This window comes from Coturnix japonica, chromosome 11 (genome assembly GCF_001577835.2).
Source record: "Coturnix japonica isolate 7356 chromosome 11, Coturnix japonica 2.1, whole genome shotgun sequence".
NCBI lineage: Eukaryota > Metazoa > Chordata > Aves > Galliformes > Phasianidae > Coturnix > Coturnix japonica.
Genome location: NC_029526.1, coordinates 15,553,418 through 15,560,103, shown reverse-complemented (window position 1 = coordinate 15,560,103; position 6,686 = coordinate 15,553,418). Strand labels below are relative to the sequence as shown.

The following is a 6,686-nucleotide window of genomic DNA, read 5'->3' as shown; positions in this document are numbered from 1 at the left end:
AAATTAGTAATACGTTTAGGGCTGCTGGGTTATTTCATTTCTGATTTGCAAGGAGACGAGATCTGAAGGAGAAATGCTGCATTTTGAGTGGAAAAGGGGTGAAATGCTGCGTGTGGATGTGTAAAGTAAGGACCGTGTAGCCAAGGGAAATTCTCGCTGCTTTACAAACAGCGAGGGCATAGAAAAGATAACACCCAGATACTTCGGGATAAAGCAAGGAATGAGACCTTCCCTGAGCTGTAGTGCTGGTGCGCAGTTGAATCTTTATACCAATTGCTATTTGCTACTCTTGGTTTGTCTTCTGCAGAGCGCTGGAGGTGTTTAATACGCTGATCTATGTCTCCATTTGTGTATATATGTGTTTGTATTTATACGTGCTTGTATGATATTTGCTATGCACAGTAGATGGTGGATTAGATATTCTGAATAAGTCGGTGCTAGCGAGAAGAGTTTGGGGGGTGCAAAAAGGCTCTGAGTCCCTTCTATTTCACCTATCACAGTTCTGGAAAGGAATCTGCCATCTCCCTCCTTTAAATCCCATTTTGAAGGTTAAAAGCCTTCCTCCATCCTCCATCTTCCCTGACAGCCCTTGCCGAAGCGATAACTCCTTGCCTTTAAAACAGGGGAGGGATGGGGGGAGAGGAAAGGAGGGTGGGGGTGGGGGCTGAGCCTCCACACCAGCAGCATCCCTCAAATTGCAGCTTTTACCCCCAAATCCACCCCTATGATAAGAGGCAGAGCTGGGCAATTCCTGGTCCTCTGCAGGGTCATTATTCCACCCCGTTATCTGCCTCCGCGGCAGGTCTGGTTTTGCTGACCGCATCCATCTGGTTGTTCCTGCAAAGAATATTCATTTGTAGGTTAAACCCACTAATTGTTGGGTGATTTTTAAATCCCGGGGTTATGTAGATAGCCGAATGAACGTATTATTTAATGCATTCGATAAAATGATAGAAAGAACTTCAAGTTTCCTCTCCCCGAGGCAATTAAAGAGATAGAGACTTCCCTGAGAGCCGGGAAGTTCGGTTGGATCTCACTAAATCAGACACAGCCTTATCTAAACCTCCCTGGAATTGCACGATAACCAAATCTTATCGCTTGTGGTTTACAGCCCAGCGAAGAGAGCCTCTTCTTTTTGCTTCTCCATTTCCTGCCGCTTTTTGCTGCTCCAACCCCAAATATTTTACAGGACTCCCAAAGTTTTGGTCCGCCCTTCTGAAATACATCCCCAAGTTAACGCCGCAAAACAAAAGGAGTTAATTGAAGACCTTCAGGCTTCAAAATAATAATAATCCTCGGGGTCATGAGCTGGGGAAGAGGCAGGTTGATGCTTCTATTTGATCTCAACAGGTTTTTCCCATCTGGGGAGACAAGGTTCAAATAGAAAGCTGGGCATTTTGAGCAAGAAATGTTTGGCAAACTGCAGACCTTGAAACATCTGTTTAAACCTGACTTAAAGCTCTGCTTTCTCCCACCCCCCCTTGTGCATCTGGGGCTGCTTTCCTTATTATCTCTCCAGTTCCAACCACGACACCATCGTCCCTGCGGTTTCTCTCTTTGCCATGAAGTCTGGTTTTACTTTCCTGACCCTGCAACGGTGAAACCCAGTGCCGCAACCCAAACACCTCCGGGGCGATAATACGGACGGGTGGGAGAGGAGAAGGCATCTTCGTACCGAAAGCGATACTCGGGGGGGGGGTTCCAGCGGGAGGTGGGATTTGGGGAGGGTGGGAGCAGCGCAGCCTATTCCCTCGGGCTCCAGAAGGGAGCAGTGCTGCTCGCCGAGCACCCGACGCGGTCCTCCCCCGGCTCCGGTGCGGTTCGGACGGGATGGGCCTGGGGCTGCGGGCCGGGGAGAACCGGGGCTCGGAGGGACCGAGATGCCCGCAATAGAGCTGAAAAATGACCGCACGGCTGCTGCCTGCGGCTCAAAGGGAAAGGGAGAGGGCAGGGGGAGAGATAAGGATTGGGGATGAAAAGTAGGGAAAGTGCCAGCAGGTCTAAAGCTGTGGTGGTTTTGCAAACCAGCAAGTTTCCTGGGTTTTACTTTCGTTCTTTTTCTTTCTTTCTCTCTCTCTCTCTCTCTTTTTTCTTTCCCTTGTTCATCCATCTTTTTTTTCTTTTATCTTGTTTTTTTTTTTTGTTTTGTTTTTATTTTTTTCCCTTCTTATTTTCCCCTTTTTCCATTTTGTGATTTTCTGTTTTTTTCCTTTTCTTCTTTTCAATTTTCACTTTTTCCTTTTCCTTTCATTTTTTTATCTTCTTCCTTTCTTCTTTTTTTCCTTTTCCTTTTTCTTCCCTCTCCTTAAGAAAAAATTCCTTTCCTTTCCTTTCCTTTCCTTTCCTTTCCTTTCCTTTCCTTTCCTTTCCTTTCCTTTCCTTTCCTTTCCTTTCCTTTCCTTTCCCTTTTTATTCTTCCTGTTCTTTTTTTTCTATGTATCCTTTTGCTTTTGCATTTTTTTTCTTGTTGTTTTGCATTCTTTTTCTCTCTTCTTTCTGCCTTTACCACTTTTTTTCCCTCTTTTTCCAAACGGAGTGACCGTTGGATTTATCCTGTGTGCTGAATCTGAGGGGGTGAATGCCTTCAACGAGGACAAAACCCACCTCAAATCCTACTGCACAACACTGGAGCCAGGAAAGAGAGAAAGTCCTTTACAAGGCTGAGTTGCTGCAGCCGTAGATCAACCAAAGCTGCCCCCTAAAACTGTGAATGTGCTCCAGCAAATCCAGACACACTATGGTAAGTTTTACCCCAGATATATAGAGGAGAATGGGAACAGACTAGGGCCAAAAGTGAAAAAATCAGTGCTATAATGTGAAGTGAAAAAAAAAGCCCTGCTAACAAAGATCTTTTGAGGGGAGCAGATGGAGTTTGAACCTTGGAGCTGAATGCAGGCAAAAGCTTAATGAGGTCTACGGGAGGTTTACCTAAGTTGGAAACTCATAACGGGGTCTTTCATGTGCGCTTCTGCTCGCATGTGCGTGTGCATGCGCCTGTGTGTCTGTATATACACAGACACATGGAGGTCATCCTTTAAAAAACCCGTCGGTTGTTTTAGATAACAAAATAACGTTACCTCACTCTTCCACTGGGAACACTTCAAATGGGGAGGGAAGGACATTTATTTAACTAAGGAAAAGCCGCAGCAGCCACGATGGGTGACCACTGTGCATGTGGGCATGTGCACGGGTGAGAACAGCAACGGGATTTGTTCCTCTCTGGCTTGAGAAAGGTCTTTAAAGGAAGAGGGGGTTTAAAAAGACATGAATCCATTAAAACAAACTGAAAGGTATCCCAAGCATAAGCTTGGAGGGACTGGAGGTGCACTGCTAATAGCTGGATTTAATTAATACATGTCTGGGAGGAGGCAACCCTGAGGAAATGGGGTAAATAGTCTTCAGCTGGGGTTATCTATAAATCAGAGCCAGCAACGTGAGCAGTAATACTGAGCAGCTTCCTCTGGAGATGGCCCTGTGTTTCCATGCCATGTTGTCAGATAGCCACCATCCTTTGCTTTGTCTTCTATTATATATATATATATTGTTTTCACAGATGAAAAGCGTGTATTTGCAATGTTTTATTGTTGACTGTGCACATGTACATTCACCATCAGATGAAAGGGAAAAGTCACCTCCAGCTATGAGATCCAGCCCCATACAGGGAGGGTAGCCAAGTGCCCATGCAGCCAAGGACACCATCTTTCAGATACTTCCAATGGTGTCAGACCAATGCCAGGGCAAGAGGAAAATGCAAGGCCAGGCAATTACAGCAGTGTTATAGAGGGAGAAAAGTAAATACCTGGATAATCTCTTTTCTACTTTCTGGTTAGGGTGAGCCTGTAATTTTTGAGCATCTTCTTGCCCATTCAAGGCAGAGCAACTGAAATTCTGCATTTTGCCTTGAGAGAAACATCAGGGGAGCTTTGGAAATAAGCTGATTTTGTTGTAAAAATAATCTTTTATCTGTGCTTGACAGAAATATTTATTCAGGAAGGGTACACAGGCAGCAGGAGGTCAGTGCTCCCATTGCTTGGCTCAGAGTCTCCATCATGCTCTTTATTTTATTTCTCTCTCTTTCTCTTGTGTATGTGTGAGAGAGAATTCTTTCCCATTGATATTTATGCTTTCTGGGGAAGCGTGTCTCGAGTCGATCTCACCTCAACACAGTTCAATGGTTCCTTGTTGGTTCAGGGTTTTCAGCTCTGCGCTCCATGTCCCATAAGGACCTGCCTTCATAAAGAAGTCTCCATCCTCTTCCACACAAGCACAAACTCATGCCTGTGGCCCCAGCTTATGGTGGTTGCAGTTGTACACACGTTTCAAAACCTGTAATGAAATGTACTGAAGACTCTACTGAGTGTGGGGCAATATTGTTTTCTGTTCCTCCTTTTTCCCATTCCAGTCCTAGGAGGCGTTGATGCCTCTTGGAGCCTCTCTCCAAACACAGCACCAAAACGCATCAGTAATCATAGTCTTGTTTGAGTTCTAAAGGACCTTTACAAGTCACCTAGTCCAACTCCCTGCAACAAACACAGACCAGCCCTTTTGTCAGCATGGAGGTGCCAAAAGCCAAACAAAATCCATCATCTTGTTAAGAAGAGAGAGCGTTCACCTGGTGTCGGGTAGGCAATGGAGAGAAGATGGGGAGGGGACAAAATCTGGGGAGCAAGAATAAAGGTTGAAAGGGAGCAAATCTTCCTTTCTCAGGTTGAAAAAGGGAGAAAATCCCCCTGCCTCCCATGAACAGATGACATTTGAAGGCTGTGCTTCAGTGTTATTAAAATACTGCTCGCGCTCTAACAAAACAGGGCGTCTGTCAGTGAAGGAACTAAGGAGGATGTTATTAAAATGTTCGCTGTCTCTTTCTATAAATTTTCAGCCTGCATAGTGATATAAGACTTTTAGAGCCCTCTGAGCACCTGTAATAACACCAACCTTTTCATCAAAATGTCCTTTGAGCGTATGAAATGCTGTTTATTTAAATTTTGCAACAGGGTAATGAGAAAGCGACTTCTCTATTTTCCTGCTCCCGTTATTTGCACATGAAAAACCTCTGCCATGAGAGAGCCAGGATTTAGGCTTCCCTCTCCCTGCTTTGGATATCTGGGGGGATGTCAGGACACAGTTTTGCCTCTTGGGAGGAGGGATGAGAAGAACGGGGCTCAGCAAAGAGATGTTGCAGGGATGTGCGAGGGATGCAGCGCAGGGATGGGTTGGGATGCACTCCAACAAGGTGCTGCTAAAAGCAGCCAGATAAGGGTGTTTTTGTTTTCCTTTTGCTCGAGTTTAACCCTTTGCAGGCAGTTGAGTGCAACTCCCACCTCCAGGCTGTAGGATAACATTGCAAGCTGATCTCAGCTGTTGCTGCAGTGGCTCTGATGGAGCAAATGTTTGCTTACAGAAAGGAATTACCCCTTGGGAGACCCCCAGGGCTCCCTGCACTGCAAGGGAAGCACAATAGCAATCAGACTTTTCCTCTCTCAATTAACCTATTTCTTTGCCTCACTACAGAGAACACCGCAGTGTGTTGATAACACACGCCTTGAGAACCGTCAAGAGGGAGTGAAAAGAAGGAGAAAAAAAAGATCTGCTTTTGATGGACTTAATCTAAGCCTTGCTGAAAGATGTGATCGAATCCCAGTGCTGAGCGTGCCTGCATCCGTCACCATCTTCTCGCGTTTCAAATCTTTGGTTTTGGGATGGGCTCTGCCGAGCTGTCTGCCTTCAGCACACTGCCCCAAGCTGCTCTAAGACCTCATTGTGCTCAAGGCTGTAGAAATTTGGGATAAAAACAACAGCTCTTGCCTCGAAAGTGATTTTTGCAGAGGCTGAGTAATGCTTGCAGCTCCATCAGCTCTCCACCAAAAGCCCGTGGATGGATGGGGAGAAATGGGAGGAAGCGCTCAGTTGATATTAGCATGATGGGAACAACAACAGTCTGGGCTGCTGTCATGTTTTGTATTATCTATAAGGCACCACAGTGGTAGAGAGCTTTATGGAGGGGGCTGGAGAGATTTTGCAGATGTTTGAGGGGACTCTTCAGAGAGGGAGGAGGAGCCCGGTGGGAATGGGGAGGTTCCTGAAAGGGAGCAAGACAGGGATGGAGGTGGACTTGTGGTGGGTCCGGGGGTCACTCCAAGTTTACCTAGTCCTTCCCTGCCTATACTGCAGTTTCACTTTCATGGGATTTAACCACTTTCATTTAAATTTCTCTCTCTACCCACAAAGAACACAAATGGGATTCACCAGGAATGGAAGACCTGAAAGCTGCAGATGAACTGCAGTCAAACCAAAGGCAGCTCCTGGCTGAACAAAAGGCGATTCGAGTTGTGGGAGTCTGGATGTTTTGAATGGCAAAATACGGGTTTAGTGGAAGGAAATTACAGATGATTTATTTCTATTGGTTTTGTTGTTTTCATTGTCGTCTTTGTTGTTGTTATTCTTGTTGTTACTACCTACTGTTATTGTTTTATTTGCTTTAGAATGTGCCCAGAAGTTTTGGATAAGCCCTACCAGCACTGGGATTTGCAGATTAATGTACATTCATTGGAGTCCATCGGGACGTACCTTGCTCTCTCAAGCAGCAAGCATGTCCCCAAGCCCTTCCCAGGAAACAGCAATTGTAATGGAGCCTTCCAGCAAAATTTCACAAGGCTTTCTTCCCCAGCAGGATAAAATTAGCCAAG

General features: G+C 45.6%; 1 long non-coding RNA gene across 1 annotated transcript; it reads left to right on the top strand.

Moving 5' to 3' along the window:
* Positions 1-2,461: 2,461 nt before the first annotated feature.
* LOC116653981 lies at positions 2,462-6,400 on the top strand. The gene is made up of 2 exons (XR_004308715.1): positions 2,462-2,740; positions 5,512-6,400. It is a non-coding gene; the product is annotated as an uncharacterized LOC116653981 (long non-coding RNA).
* Positions 6,401-6,686: the final 286 nt, after the last annotated feature.